This window comes from Egretta garzetta, unplaced genomic scaffold (assembly GCF_000687185.1).
Source record: "Egretta garzetta isolate BGI_Z169 unplaced genomic scaffold, ASM68718v1 scaffold211, whole genome shotgun sequence".
NCBI lineage: Eukaryota > Metazoa > Chordata > Aves > Pelecaniformes > Ardeidae > Egretta > Egretta garzetta.
The window spans coordinates 1325605-1342388 of record NW_009258673.1 but is presented as its reverse complement, the minus strand read 5'-3'; the positions used below and the strand labels follow the sequence as shown (position 1 = coordinate 1342388).

Here is a 16784-nt window from a genome sequence, read left to right as displayed (position 1 = left end):
ATCCGCTACCCCCCAGCCACCGCCGAAACACATTCAGGACTAGGGGAGAAACTCACATTTTTGCTTCCTATGTTAGGCCTGGGCAGCGGATTAAGAGGGGAGCTTACATTTCTAGGGAAAATAAAGTCAAATACCGTGTAGTTCCCAGTTGAGAAAGGGGAAAACAAACATTTCAGCAAGTTGGTTGGCTCTGCGGTGGGTGTAAATGAGCACGATTCCATTGATTTCATTTAGCTATTCCAAGTTTACACATTCTCATGCCTGAGGACAGCTGGACCCACTCCTCTGGGGTTCATGAAACCCTGTGGCTTTCAGAGGAGCATGGTTCAAGGTCCAAAGGAGGCCAACAGCAGAAAATCCTTTGAGCGGTGACAGGAGGTCACATCCTTGTGCCAGGAAAGAGACTGGAGACAGGGAAGGAGTGAGAGTGAGCAAGCAGGTCCAAGCTCTTCCCGGAAAGCCTGAGCAAGCTTTTGCAGGAGAGATCTGTGTTGTTCTCATGACTTTTTGACTCCTTTCTTTAGATCCCTCTATTCCTCCACTCCTGTAGAAGCAGTGTTGTAGCTGTATGAGAAATACCAACAGTTCCTGTATGTTTTCATGGAGAGAGCCCCTGGGAGGAGTATTTAAGATTTAGGCTGTAAGTAGGGCTAATAGGAAATGCTAATTCACATTTCATTCTTTTGATCAGTGTATATTGAATGATAATTACAGTGATAGCACTTGGCACTTCTGCAGCACCTTTCATCTGAGGCTGTTAAAGTGTTCTGCCAATCTGAATGAATTCAAGCTTGCAGTCACTCCGGGGTTGCCATTTATCATAATGCCTTCAAATAAATGGGGACACTACGGCGTGAGGAGGTTGTATGACTTTCCCCATCTTGCAGGGTCTGTATAAAAGAGTTGGGACTGCACAGTAGTTCTGCTGATCATCTTACAAGGAACAAAACCAACTCGAGGCATTATTTAAAATGGTGACAATTATTAAAACTGCCCAGATGACTGGCCTTTACTCTCTGAAACGTGTTTGTTTGGAGGTTTTTTTGGGGCAGTTTCACAATTTAATATACACTCAGGTGCTCCATTGTATTTTTAGCTGTTGCAATTGTGTGAATTCCCAACACAGAGACAGACGATCTCAAATTTGTGCTGGATTTTTCAGCAACGTGCTTGGATTCGTATCAGTTCTTTAGAGTCTTCTGTTTGAACAGAAATGGCTCTCTCTTGCCCATTGCAAAACTACAAAGAAAAAATTTGGTAATATTTCAGACGCTTCCCTGGAAGTCCAAATGCAACCCCCCTGTACTAATGAACAGGCTGTAGGGAGGCAGATGACTCTGACTAGTTTCATTTCTGTGAAATGAATGAAAGGCAAAAAGTAAACAAACAAAAGCTTTAATTTGTTTAAACCTCTAGGCACTGAAAAAATCTCGGATTGCTGGTAGCGCGGAGAAAGGACGGCCATTAAAATACAGAACTTGCCAGTGTCCCTTTAATTTGTTTCTGGGTCACGGATAAAGAATTGTACTGCAGATATAAAAGGGAGGATAATAAACACATTCTGTTCTCCTGCTTTCAATAGCAGTGATATTGTGCTTTCAGAAAACAAGTCAAATAGTGTAAGGTATTATTTGAATCTCTTAGAGAGCTCCAGTAGAACATGAGTGTCCATTTAATCAGGACCTTCATCTCGGAACTTTTTCCATCTGGGAATTTCTATTGCTTTAGCTCATGGATATTAGATATTAACTTAGATCTTAAATTGATTGCAGTGGAATTAACAGAAACTTAGGTCGTTGCCACAGTTAACACCGAATGGTTATCAATAAATTTCTTCCAAGTTTTAACTTAATTTCTAAGACATATTTTTTCTCTCGGACTAAACACTTTTCTCTAATAGCCATAACTATGCCATATTTGAGCCCTAATTTCTTGGACTTCCATTGTGATAGATGGTTCACGTGTTGTCTGCGTACTGTGGTAAGGACTTTGGGTGCTGTGACAGGAAATGACGTACGAGATGCTCCGTCCCAGCTGGAAGTGATCTCGTCTGCACTGTTCACCCCTAGGGAAGCGTCTGGCTTCTTTGAACTTTAACAGGCACGGAAGAGCTTATGGCACTTTCTGTTGAGTTGGGCTGCTGAGTTAGATCATTTGGAAGTTGTTTTGGAGCTTTCTTCTTCCCATCCAGATCCCAAACTGGTGCCGCCTAATGTGAGAACGTTTCTCCAGGTGGTGACACTGTTGTTCCAAACCAAGCGCAGCTACTTGGAACAGCAGGTCTGATTCGGATGGTCTCAGGAGGGTTACGTGGCCTCATGATACTTGCAGCTGAATAACTTTTTATTACTGTGGGTCTGTATGTAAACATAGGTGTTAAGGTGGCATTGATTTCTATTTACTTTTTTCAAGCTTTAGTTACCGTGTGTCGTGGTTTAACCCCAGTCAGCAACCAAGCCCCACACAGCCGCTTGCTCACCCTCCCCACATCAGTGGGATGGGGGAGAGAATCAGAAGGGCAAAAGTAAGAAAACCTGTGAGATAAGAAGAGTTTAATAATTGAAATAAAATGTTATAAGAAATTGTAATGAAAAGCAAAACAACGAGAGAGAGAGAGGGAGGAACAAAACCCAGGAAAACCAAGTGATGCAATTGCTCACCACCCGCCGACTGATGCCCAGCCTGCGATCGCTGCCCCCCCGCCAGCTCCCCCAGTTTCTATACTGGGCATGACTCCATATGGTCTGGAATAGCCCTGGGGCCAGTTGGGGTCAGCCGCCCTGGCTGTGCCCCCTACCGGCTCCTTGTGCCCCTGGCAGAGCAGGGGAAGCTGAAAAGTCCTTGCCTGGTGTAAGCCCTGCTCAGCACCAACTGAACCATCAGGGTGTTACCAACATTCTTCTCATCCTAAACCCAAAACACAGCGCTGTGCCAGCTGCTAGGAAGAAAATTAACTCTGTCCCAGCCGAAACCAGGACACCATGGAAACAAGATCCACTTTTGCCTTCATACTGTTGCTTTTCCCTGATAAGGAGTAGACCGTATTTGTCCTCCCCACCTTCTTTTTTCCTAGTGAACAGGGATAGTCATGGCTCAGACATCAAGGATAATTTGAGAGAGCGATGGTACAAGCTCTAATGCCTTTCCTGAGGTATTCAGGTATTCCTGAGCCTGGCGCTCTGCCAGCAGCTTTCCTGTCTTTATCTTCCTCCATAATTACTGTGGATCATATCTTTACCTGCAACATTCTTCAAAGCACCAAGGAAATTAGCTCCAGAACTAATCATGTCTTTATTTCCCAAATCGCTCCGTGCGGTTACGTACACTGCTCTGCCGCATGGGTCTCGCAGCGATCAGCATAACCGGCCTCTGCCTGCCCTTCTCTCCTCCCTTCGCTCCTGCCACGTGCAAGATCATATCCACATATTTCCCATGATGTGACGGTCTGGCCTGATTATAGTAAACGATCAAGTTCCCATGCCTTCTCTGCGACTGGTGGGAGATTTGCCCAAGCGTGCGTTCCGGGCTCTGACGTGCGGAGCTGCGCTGAGTCGTGTCCTGTCCAGAGAGCAGCTGGGAGTCCCGAGGGGCTGCGCCGTGACTCTGCCTTCTTGCCATGACCGGGAGAGCTTCTGCTGGAGCTGCGCAGTGACCTCCACAGCCTGCTGCTCCAAGGCATGCAGGTAGTGTAAGGAAAGGTGGAGCCCAGCTCTGCGTTCATCCTGGTTTATGCAGATGTTGCAGACGTGGGTGGAATCGAGGGGTTTTCTCTCTATACGAATTTTACTTAGCGGTTTATTATCTAGTTTTATACTGAGAGCAGAGATGACCATGCCTTGAGACACACTTGGGAAATAAGGATGTGGCATGGAACAAGGTGGACACTCAGCATGTCCAGGTAGTGCTCCCATACCCCTACATCCATTAGCTTCTGGGCACTGCAGAAGAACAAGGGTCAAAAAGGCTTCCGTATACCTCACTCGGTGTTTTGTACCTCCCTGTCAAACCTAGAATTTTGTAAAGGTTTTCAAGCAGGAATTCAAGTTCTGCTAACATGAGGAGGTGGAGGAGGATACATAACCTTCACGGGGAACAAGGCACTCGGAAGGTTGCACCACTGGTGCAGCAGCTGGCTCCAGCTGCGGGACACGGGTCATGCCCGCCTCCTGGCTTCAGACCTGCCCTGAACGCAGCCTTCCCTCGTAATGAGCAAGTGAGTCCAAACCAGGAATAAATGAATGAGACTTAAATCTGCCTGATAGATTTAAAATTTCCTGCTGGGTGACCAAATTCTGCTTTAAAGATAGTAAATCCACTGCTAATAATTAGGCAAGAAATAATCAGTGCTAAGACCCAAAAATAGGACCTGCCAGGTACAATGTCTGTCTGCAGAGGGATAAAACAGCAACGAACTTAATTTTTGCCTCTAGTTCTTGAAGGATATTCTTTTTGCTTTCTATCTTTTGCAAGCTTTCAGTTGAGTGTCCCAGGAAACCTAATTGTCAGCTGTGCCGTTGATTGCTACCTCACCTCACGTTCTTCGCCAGCGTAACCCAAAGATCAGACACAAGGTACCAGCTTAGGAGGAAAAGACGAGGCGTAAAGGTGGAGAAAAATAGCGGGGAATAGTCTTGTGGTGTGTTTCATTTCAATTTTAATTGCGGATTGAGTATTTGTGATTTCATCTGAAAAGGAAAAGCTGTTGAGTCCTTTTCATTTTGACTTTGGGTAGCGGGGACGGGCAGAGCCTGCCCTTCCAGTCTCTAGGTGGAAGCGTGTGCGTTTCCAGCCTCCAGTTTCTGTTTTAATTAGGGGGGGGACTTTGAGATTTTGAGAACTATTTTACAGATTTATAAATCCACCTAAAGTTCTTGAGTTTGGGGGGTTTTTTTGTGGTATAATTTCAAGTAGAAAGATTCCTTCTACCCCATCCTAAGGATTATTGTCTGTTACAGCCCTAAGCTTTCTTAATCAAAAAATTGTCTGATCTGTGCGTCATGAAGGACAGAAAAACTCCTGCAAGCAAGGCTGGCACACTCCTGTCAGCGTCACGTGTGTGTTAGATTTAGCCCTTCACTGTAATTTTTCTCCTTTTTTTCAAAGCTGTAAGCAGAAGGCGAATCAAATTGAAATAATCATTTTCATAAATGTTGAGGTTAGGACAAATGAGCTTCATCTTAAGTATTTCCACAATGTCTGGAAATTAAGTTGTCTAGAAAGGTAGATAGGGAAAAATGCAAGACTGATGTATTATCTGAATTATAGCCGGTATTCACCGTACCTTTACAAAAGTTAACATTTTTGTTTGATTGCAGCTGTAATTATTGCTGAATACAAATGTTCCAATTTAAGCTTCAGAAATGTGGTGAAAGTCTTTGGAGCCAAGAGCATCTGCCTGAAACATGAGTTTCAGATTTGAATGAGTAACTTTTACTGCAAAATTACACAATGAATCCTTACATTCAAAGGATAATAATAATTTTTTATTCTAAACATATCATCTACCAACTGCTTTTTAAAATTTATTGGCCTAGCATCTGGTTTTGTACAAAATGTGTTATTAAAAGCACACGAGATTTGTCAATGAAAGTGCGGCGACTTGATGTTGATACCTTTCTGTAGACCTAGAGTTGGTCATCAATATTGTGGCAAACGGGGTTATCTCTGCCAGTATTTGCTCTGCTCTGAAGAGTTCAGATGGAAGCGGGTAGGAAGATGCCTGATGACTTGATACAACATGACGTCTGTGTGCTGCTCCAAGGCCATAAATCAAAGGAGGGAAAGCACGTATAAAACACGCTCATGAAACAGTTTACTCTGTATCATATAGCAAAAGTGGACTTTAAAAGAGAACATTTATGTGAACAGATTTATGGAGATGGTTTTCTCATCTCCCCTTTGTGTTCATAGCTCAGCTTTAACATGAGGCCATGTGTTTGAGAGGTTAGACCGCTGGCGTAGGAATGACGCATTCTTGAGAAGTAATCGGGGCTTTGCAGCTTATCTGCTGTAGAGTCGGTGTAGCAGATGACTTGGACACCTCTACCTTCAAACTTGTTTCCTCTGTGATCTGCCAAAAGAATCTATTTTGACAGTATTTTCTACCTGCTGTCACCCCTCTACCTGTGCTCCCTCATCTCTCCCCTTCTCGGGCAGTAAGCTTGGGGAAGCATGGGTCTTCCTATAGACTGTCTTTTAAAAGGCATATGCTCATTTCTGATGCTGTAAAAGAATCAAGCTAATCTGCTTTATATGAAAAGATACCTTTTTTTCGTGACATCGAAGGGCAGATTGGTTTATCCCGGCTATTCATATGCAGATTACATACCTGGTATAAATGTACCAAGCCCAATGGTCATTTACCCACTGGAGCTGAAGTTCTGCCCCACAGCAGCAGTTCCAAAGAACAGCTCATGAAAGCTCCTGGGCTTCTTAGACCATGGCAGAAGCACCAAAGGGCTGTGGATCAGGATGTCTATGGCCATATGCCTTGCACTGGTTACCACAGCAGGCAGGACCCTTTATATACCAGTTACATACCAGTACCTTCTGTGCAGGTTTGAATTCTTCAGAACCTGCAGGTGTTTCCCCTTGGATGCCTTCTGCAAGAAGTCTGAGTGATAGAAACCATCAATCTTTGCAGAGCTCGGTTGTTTTTCACGCCTGAATGGGATCAACAAGCATCCAAATATCCATTGCTACCATGTCCTATAAATTCTTTATCTTCATTTAAATCACGACTACATTTTAAAAGCAGGATGAATGTAATGATTCACAGCTGATATCGAGTGTTTAAGTCATTATTATGCTGCAAAAAGTATTGTGAAAGTTTAAATTTATAGGACTGTGAATAATTTTCTGTCAGCTGGGGCTTATCCCTTTTAATCTAAAAGGCAGTCATTCTCTCCATATCTGAGGTTTCAAAAATATTTGCCTGATTGGAATCTGTTGCTCTCCATTGTAAAATAAATCTCCCGCATGTACAGTGCACGGGAGACCATAAATGTGAAACTTATTACGTTTAGTGAAAGTCAAATACTTAAAACTATATCGTAAACAATTCTCTGAACTCGTAGGATATGTTTTCAGTGTTGAGTAACGGTTGAGCTGTGTAACTATCTCCTGGATTTGGAGGTTTTGTTGGAAGTCGCTGAAACTCTTATGAGCCTAATCCAGTCAAGACAGTTCTTTTACAAAAATGCATAGATTGTTGTGGGCTTTCTTAGGAGTCTAGGAATTACTTTCCTACCTATGGCCCTCTCTCTTGCCTTGGGTAGTTGCTGAAAAAATGGGTGTTTCCCCAGCAATACATTGGATGCCAGGTCTGTAGTAGCTGTGTTCTTTGAGAAGCTGTGTTCAGAGTCCAGAGGAGAGCAACAAGGAGCATCTCCCCTACGAGGAAAGGCTGAGGGAGCTGGGCTTGTTCAGCCTGGAGAAGAAAAGGCTGAGAGGGGACCGCATCAACACGTACAAATATCTCCAGGGTGAGGGTCACCAGGACGGAGCCAGACTCTTCTCGGTGGTGCCCAGCGCCAGGACAAGGGGCAATAGGCGCAAACTGAAGGAGAAGAGGTTTCAGTTGAATATGAGGAAGAACTTCCTGACTTTGAGGGTGATGGAGCCCTGGCCCAGGCTGCCCAGGGCTGTGGAGTCTCCTTCTCTGGAGATACTCAACCCCTTCCTGGATGCTGTCCTGTGCCCCCTGCTCTGGGTGAGCCTGCTTGAGCAGGGGGGTGGGACTGGGTGATCTCCCAAGGTCCCTTCCAACCCTTGCCGTTCTGTGATTCTGTGAATAACTGCAGGCACATCTGCCATTCCACAAGTAAGAATGGGCATTTTCTGCATGCGCACAAGGTCTTTGCGCAGCTCACAGGGGCTCACCTGTAAGGTTTTACAAATGCATACCACCTGCAGGCTTCCTCTCAGAGGTCCATGGTCTGAACAAGAGTGTACAGCAGAAAGAAGCCGTTAAAATACTGCCTTGGAAGTGATTTGAATGGAGCATGGTATATCCGTGACAGTCAGCCACCCTGGCTGGCTTTCCAGAGCCAAGATTCAGTTAGTCTAACATGCAGCAATGACCTGCAGTAAAACAAATTATAAGAAACATCTAAGCTTTGAGGTTTTAGGGAAAAAAGTCACTCTCTCAGCCTGAACTTGGGGGAGCGAGCATGGTTTGGTAGTGATACTTCAAGGCGGGACAGTTCATCTCTACCAAAAGGATCCTGGGCTTCCCTGCATTACGTGATGAAGGGAATTGGAGTCTTAACAACCCCTGGCATATTGTTAAACAGTTTCAGTGTTGCCCTCTCCTTCCTGGCTGCATAAAACTCAATCTCCAGAGCTCCAAATACAACCCGCTTGCTTTAACTACGAAGGTTAAATGCCTTACTTTTCTCTTTTCATAAATAACAGTAAGAATTGCTCTCTCCTAGAGACCATAGAAGTTGGGATGTTCCCTCAAATTTTCCTTGATGATCCGTACTATGGCTGGAGTAGTTTGTTTCTTAAAACCTTACTTGGAGAAATGCCTGCCTTTTTGAGGTGCTCCGTTTTTTGCAGTAACAAGTCCCGGAGTATGGATAATGCGATGTGTTGTGTTTGCTTTCTAAATGACTGCCATAATTACATTGGAAAGCAGACTTCATGTACAGTGTGAATCCTTTCTTTCGTTTGACACTGCTGGGATCTTCAGGGACTATCAGAAGGCACTTTGCTTAGTCCTGAGGTTGTCAGGACAGAGTTTTTCCTCTGCTGCAATTACAACCTGCCATGAAGGTTGCCAGCTCTTGGTTTCTAATTCTGTTCAGCAGTGACAGCTTTGTTCTAGGGGACTAAAGATGCTCAAGAACCTAATTTGAGCACAGTTCTCTAAGGAGAGAGAGAACAGAGGAAAGTAAAGCTCGGAGTCTCTTTTCCTGCATTCTAAGGAGAAAGAGCGTCCCGGGATGGCCACAGCAAGCCTGATTCCAGGAGCTGGAAAACAGCTCCTGCACGGTGTTACCTGGTCTCACTTCTGCTCTGTGGGCACTGCCCAGCACTGCCCGGAGGTGCTCTGCTTCTGTCGGGGTTCTTGCTGAAGATGAAGAAGTTTTGTCCTCTGGGATGGCTGACTCTATTTATGGCTGCCAGTTAAATAAGAAAGCTGGTTCACCCCACTGGAGTTCTTTCCCAGGTGACATCCTGGCTTGGCTTCGTCTAGGCAGTTTTTTTCTAGTTGCTTCTTTCTTTGGGTAAATAAGTGGGTTTGTTCTTCAAGATTACTTGCATTCTACCTGTATCTCTGTTTCTGCATCGTTCATCCCTGATTGCTCAATTACCCTTCTACTTTCCGAAGGAATATTTATCTGTCTTGTTCGGATACGAAATGTTGACAGTATGATAATTACAGAACTGTGAACAAATAAGCCAGAGTAGTGTGGTTTTGTTTTAATAGGAGAACAAAAGTGTCCAGATTGAAGAATCGGGTGATCGCTGAATACTGACGGCTGTTGAATTGCAGTTGTTTTCTAGATTCTTCCTAGCAGTTGCATTCCTTCATTTGGACTCCATCCACGTCCCGCCTGTTCCATGTGCGTGTTACGTGGAAGTCATTAGCGCTGCTGGGAGAGAGCAGGCAGAGACTTCCGAGTTCTCTGTTACTTCACCGTAAGGCCTTGGCTTGCCTCAAGTTTTTTGGTAGTTCTCATGGTCAGGGACTAAGGGTCTGTGCTGGCTGAGGGTGGCTATTCCACAGGCTGGGAGAGGAGTCTTTCCCTGGTGGAAAAGAGCAGAAAAGGAACAGTGGAAAATTCTACAAAGAAACATTTAGCTGAGTATCAGGAAAAATGTCCTGAGAGATCTGCGGCACTGAGAGCTGCCAGGCTGTCCAGGGCAGTAGGAGAAGACCCTGTGACCGAGACATTTTCAACAAGATAGGTAAAATCTTTACAAAAATAGAGCATAAGCAGGAATCCTTTATTGGCCAGAGGTGGAAAAGGGATGAGATGTTATGTGTTGAAGCTATTGCTTCTGCTATCTGTGATTTGCTGATACTTGCACGTATTAGATTTGCCATATTCATAATTAACCCTCAGTGCCTCTCATTTGACGTAATTCCAGTTTTCATGACCTAGACAGACCCACACTGTCCCTTTGGTGACCTGTGGGACTTCACCGCGTCTTCATCTGATTTTTCAAATGGACTGAACTGAGTGTTTCCAGTGACACTGCAAATGTGATTAATTCTTTGCTGTAGAAGGGCAGTGTTGCTAAGCAGCACTTACCACCACGAGCTGTTTCTCACATTCCGGGACTGCTTCATGGCCCGGCTCCCAGACATGCCCTCTTGTGCGCTTAAGCGCAGTATCTCGGTGTTTGTTCTCTAACTCTGGATGCCAGAGCACGAGTCTGACCACAGCGGATGGAGTGGTAGGATTTGAGTTTTTGTTGCCATCTATCACTGGACACACAATGTTTTTGCAGCTATTTTTTCATTCTTTTGGGTTTTATCCTAATTCCAAGACGCTTGTGTCTCAGAGGGGTTTTCCTTACCCCTGTAGAATCACGTTTTAAGGTAACAGTCAGAGCAAGTTGGTGGTTCATGGATGGATGTTTCTTCCTCTTACTCTCAGATGTAAGAGTTCCTTACTTCACCTCATCTGTGTATTTCTTTAGAGGCTCACAGGATGCCTGGGAAGGGTCCTGAGATTTAATGGTTGGACCTGATGATCTTAAAGGTCTTTTCCAACCTAAATGATTCTATGATTCTATGATTTATGCAATAAAATTGAGAAGAGAAACCTAGGGAATTCTCACCCCCTTGAACGAAGTCATGCGTTCAGCCTCCTCTGAACAGGAGTAATACATCTTAATCTAGCTATAGGTTCAGAGATAATAAATGGTTTGGTTTGCCTTTTAAGTTCACATCTCTTGTACTCTGCGGACGTTTGTAGGCTATTGCTCTCCTTTGCCCTTTCCCTGGGCAAGTCTTACCGATTGGAGCAAGCTGGGTTTTGTCATGTAAACAGAATTTGGGTTTGTTGGTTGATAAACTTGCAAGATAACTTCTCAAGGTTAACTCGGCAAGGATGTCTTCAACTTCAAATGACACTCTGGGTGACAGTCTCCTGCCTACCATATGCCCAAGTTCAAAATGGATCCTATGCAAGCATTGCATATGCTAGGAACGCGCTCTTCGGGGAAGGGGACTCCATCGGGGCTGTCTGTTCGGTCACCTCGTGAATTGAGCCCTTTATCACATCTGACAGGAGGAGAACTGGATGATAGGAAAACAACTTATAACTTACAAGTTCAAATCAAAAGAGCTGACAGTAATAAATTATATATGAAGTCTTTCAAAGAATACATATACTTACAGGCACATGCCTCTATACACTGAACAAATAAAAAATATTTGATCCATAAAGGTCGGCGCTGCTCATGAAATTCCCTTCCTTTCTTGTATCGATGCCAGGAGAGCACTCGGTGGATTGGGCTTCCGAGAGACATCTGATGCCTCAACTCACCCTCAGTGGGGTTTTTTGTCTCTACACTTCTTACCGTAGTTTAACACAGTCAGGTTCTACAAAGAGAATAGCAGAGGTGCACACTTAGGTGTCTCTACCTGGTAACAAACAGTATCAAGTGCTGCCCCAAAAAGGTTTATATTTTATTTTGAAAGCTGAGGCTAACACTGGTAATTGTAGAAACAGGTAAACTCACTTCTTTTTGTACAGTTATGGCTACGGTAGGATGGTTGGCATTGGCAAGGCTCTGCTGGGTTCACACATACAAATATCAATGATCCATTCAGCGGAGCCTCAGTAACAGGGTATTGCCATGTACTGTGGAAGAGCAGAGATGCTGTGCAAAAGCAGAAAAACAAGCTGATTCCAGAATTAAAGAAATGTAATATAAAAAAATAAACTGATATTCTTAAGGCCAGAATAAGGACAGGTTCGTTAGAAAAGAGTGACTCTCAATTTTATACCTCTAAGTTTATCCCTGGTATTCTAGAAGAAGGGGACACCCGATATGAAATACTGCATTGCACATTTATACGCGCGGCAAGTACTTGTTTATGGCAGTTTCATTATCCTGAGTCGTGAAAAAAATTCTGACGTCCTCTCAAGTCCTCTGTAGTTGAGATTTGCTTGAACTGAAACAAAAAGATATGGCAGAACTATAAAAATAACCCCATCTGTTCCCTAGTTCCTGTGACAAGTCTCTGTAGTGGTTTTTTCTGTGTGGTCTTTGGGTAAGAGCATAAACCAGGCCCTTGTCTCTGTCTTTAGTGTTCCAGTTAGACCAGCACTCCCCCAGTCCCTGTGGCTCAAGCCCTCGCCACGCTCTTCACTTGGCCCCATGTGTGCTTGGCCGGCCCCTCCCCACTTGCCTTGCTCGTTGTGCTTAGGAAATACTGCGAGCTGCCAGGACTCTTCCAAAGAAAGCTGCTCTTGATGCATCCAGCTCGATGTATTGATTTTTTTTAATTTCATATATATCGTGTTTCCATGGTGCTGACTTTTTACCTTTCAAACTTTATCATGTGGGTTCACTGCAAATGAACATTAATGGTGTGGGAGTCAGTTCCCGACTTGCATCATTACTTTATGTTTAATAAAACAGGAGCTCAGGATTTTGCTGTCTTTAATAGCCTACCCAGTTTTGCACCCCTCCCTTTCTCTCTCTTCCTTCCGGTTTTCTGATCGTTGGCCAAGGGTGTGTGGAAGCGCAGTTCCTGCATCTCAAAGGCATACGGTTCTGATGGGTTTGCACATATGCTTTAAAAGTATTATAATATTAAAAATATTCAAATAGTATAATGTCATGCAAGATTATTTCCAGGTCCTGGAGTAACTGGAAATGCCAAAATTGATAAGCAGGAGAAAATTAAAATGAGAGTTCCACCTTCCTCCCTCTGCAGCGAGATGATGGCATCAGATTTTGGGTTTGTCCAAATATGTGAGAATAACCGGCCCAAATCACAGCAGACTTCGCTGCCCTGTTTTGAATTGTGCCCGTCCTGTTACAGCTGAAGTAGCAGTGGCTGTGATTAAGCCATTCCTGAAAAGGATTTGGTTTGTTTTTTTCTGCCTTCCTTCTTCGTGTCTTATTATAACTTCAGTCAGCTCTTCTGATCAGAGCGATCGTGTTCCAGACTTGAGGATGTCAGAGTCAAAAGTGCAGAAGCAAAACGGGAAAAGCAAGGCCCTTGCACTTAAAAGAGTTAAATCACCGCACGCTGGGAGCTCTGTACATCTTTTCCTTGCTAGGCTGCTTGAGTTCTGTGCCACGCTCCTCTGTGGGCTTTGGTGGGCGGCAAATTTCCAAGCAGCCGTGCAGGTTTGCACGGTACTATACTCTTGACCAGAAGAGTTGTCTCTACTCTAAAGGCCCTAAAATATCTCCTCTTCCTCAGAACTTGTTGGGCTGTGCGAGGGATGAATTTATACAGTCAGTACCTCTGCTTACATTTTAAAGTGTATTTCATGATTTACTTTAAGTCCACTGCCTAAAAGGACGTTAATATTAGTTTTGCTTCACTATATTCCACTAGAACTTGAGAAGTCGTTTGGGCTAAACAACGAGAAATCTGTACTAAATGAAGCAGAAGCATTTTTCTCACTTGTGCAAATTTTGCACGAGCTCTGAATGAACCAATCTACACCTCTACACCTCGCAAGGCGACGCGGCAAAACCCATGGTGTTGTGCAAGCAATGCAGCCACGCTACGTCCTGGCAAACCCCTCCAAGAGTGCCCCTACCCGGGGTGGGCTGGGTGTCTCCGGGCTGAGCTCAGGCTCAGGTCGGGACCCTCAGCACCACAGGTTGTGGCATCTCGTGGTTTTCTGCTGTGGCAAATTCTTGAAGGGATTCGTGGGCTCTGCAGATTTCTGTTTATTGTCATTTCATGCAGTCTGTTAACTTCTTCTGAATGAAACCTTCCGGAGTTAGTAGTTTAATTTTTTCTAAGATATTTTTACTGGTGGTAAACGCTGCCCACACATAGGAAGACACAATCCTGCCCTAGACAGCTCTCAATATAAACTTAAAAGCATATAAAGAACATGTAATATAAAGGGCAACACTTTAATTACTAGAACTCACAAGAATGCAGCAAGGCTAGAGGAGTAGGCAGTGTTCATAGGGCAGGATTAGCCTCATTTGTCTGGAGATCAGAATCAAATGTTGTTTAAAGTCATAAATGCAGAAGAAATGGATGATGTTCTTATGATCTCACCGGGGAAGCACGGCGGTCACACCCCAGGTCGGATTCTCTCTCTCTCGTATTTGTGGAGACCGACTCCTCTCTCTTTCTTTCTTACCCCATCTAAAAATTACAGAAGGCAGTAATTCACACCTTAGGCTTTCTGATCTCTGGCACGCACTATGGAGGTGCTAAGTATTGCTATAGCAGCCTAATTTATCAGCATTAAAATCTCTGACATATTATTCTCCCAAGGAAGCTAGCAATGAAAACTGAAAATGGTACAGCGTGATCTCCTCCCAGTAGCAACCAATGTAAAAACAATGCAAAGCAGAAGGGAAGTAATGTCTTACTGCAACCCTAAATTCTAATTTCCAAATTCTGCACGAATCATCTAACAGTTGTTGAGATGTAAAATATAAGGTAGCGAAAGAAAGCTGTGATCATTTGCCGCAGAAAGTATTTGTTGTTTTCCTTATCAATTCCCTGTCCAGAGTTCAAAGCTATTACTTTGAAGAAGTGGCTTGATAATATGATGACATATTTGTGGCCGGGCTGGCAGTGGTAAAGGAAGGCCAGTCTCTTGCTTCTGGGCAGAAACTGCTCACTGGTGGTGTTTGGGGAAATATTGCATGATTGGCCAGTTGCATATTTTTGATCTTTTCATAGAATCGTAGAATGTTTTGGGTTGGAAGAGACCCCCAGAGGTCACTCAGCCCAACCCCCCTGCAGGAGCAGGGACACCTTTAACCACAGCAGGTTGCTCACAGCCCCATCCAACCTGGTCTTGAATGTTCCCAGGGATGGGGCCTCCACCCCCTCTCTGGGCAACCCCTGCCAGGGATTTGCTACCCTCATTGTAAAGAATTTCTTCCTTAGATCCAGTCTAAACCTACCCTGGTTTAGTTTAAAACCAATTCCTTCACAATATTGGCGAGTCTCCCTAGGCAACCAGTGGCCTGATCTGGCCAGAAGAACAAGGCAAAACCAATTCCTTCACAATATTGGCGAGTCTCCGTAGCAGGCAACCGGTGGCCTGAACTGGCCAGAAGAACAAGGTGGGTTGATATCATGAGTGTGAGGCTGATATCGTGTTGATACCATGAGTATGAGCCTGGCTAAGGTTTGAGTGCCAATGGAAATATCTCAGCAATGTTCTACATAATGCAAATTCTCTAAGTTGCCGTTTCATAGTCATGTTTCTCTGTACCATAAAAAATTCTCTAGAAGAATTTCTCACGGACAAAACACTTTCGAAAAGGCCTTCGTCACCTCATGCGTTGGCTTTGTGTAAACAGGCAGAGTGTACAACCTGGTGGCCTTGTGTTAGAGCCATCATTCCCCTTCAGGCATGCAGATAGCTCCCGGAGAAATACCCAGTTCACATGAATGCATGTTACATAGCTCATCTGTAAGTAAAGTGGCACTTAATAAATGTGAAACACCTTTGTTATCTAGATGTTTCAAATTCTTGATGCACTTACAAACAGGAAAGTCACTTCCATAACAAGAGCACTTGCACAGACTGCCCCAGGAAATTTTGCAACCCTGAGAAAGACGTAATGTGCCCCGTGAATATCCTAGGTGGGGAAGGGGCGTTTAAATAGCATGAACAAATGACAGGCTGGATAGGAGTTAGACTGTGATTATCTTCCTGCAAGACACGTAAAGGGTATTCATTTATAAAAGGGAGCTGCTCAAGGCTACATGACCTATATCCGTTCCTTAAGGTTGGCTGGAGAAGCTTCCGAGACCAATGCCTGGCGTGGGGGAGTGCTCTGTGCGTACCTCCGGGACGCTGGCGTAGCACCTGGTGGAACGACACCCGTTCTTCTCACATCTCCTCCCTTATACACGTCAAAATCCGTGCTTGGTCCAGTGGATCTCTTGCCCCCTTTCCTGGGGAGGGGGAAGGGAAGCGGCACGTGCAGCACCGCAGGTTGTGCAGGGATTTGCCACATTGTTTATATCCAGCTAATTCATTTATTTGGCGTGACGGTGTGTGAAAGGAACGCTTCTTTAGGCTTCACCCCCAAATCCTGGATTCTCTATAAAACGCTATCCCACTCTCTCCGACTAACATGCTTGACCCGCTAAGACTGCTCTCCGATGCTGTAAATGCTGGACACCACAGTAGTATTATACTTTTATTGCCTTATTTAGCCAAGAGATTAAATGTAATGTTCAGATTATGTAGAACATTAACTCCTAACAATAAGCAAATAACACATTAGAAGCTTTGCTATTAAAACGTTTAGAGCTGGCTTTGCCATGAGCGCTACAGGAGCCGTGACTTATGTTCCGTGAGGGAGGAGGCACCGCCGAGAAGAAGGCGCCGTACGTTCAGCGCAAGGGTCTTTCTCTTCGGTAAAGGGAGCGCCCATAGCTGCCGGGTCCGTGCGCCGTGTTTGTGCTTTGTCGGGCGTTTTCACATGTAACTAAAACACCTGAGTCCAATTCGGCCAGCCATGGCTGAAAATCCAGGGGGGTTCGATCAGGTAATTGAGTTCTTGCCTGTCTGCGGGTCGCCGGTGAGTGGGTGGTGTCTCGTACCCCCGTGCCCGCGAGCCGGGGCGGCCAGGCTGGGCCAGCC

At 44.7% G+C, this 16784-nt stretch overlaps 1 protein-coding gene across 1 annotated transcript in view; it reads left to right on the top strand.

Annotated features, from left to right (window-relative positions):
* Positions 1–16784, top strand: part of LOC104135225 (DAB2 interacting protein) — a 177506-nt gene that overhangs the window by 35105 nt on the left and 125617 nt on the right. The window lies entirely within an intron of this gene.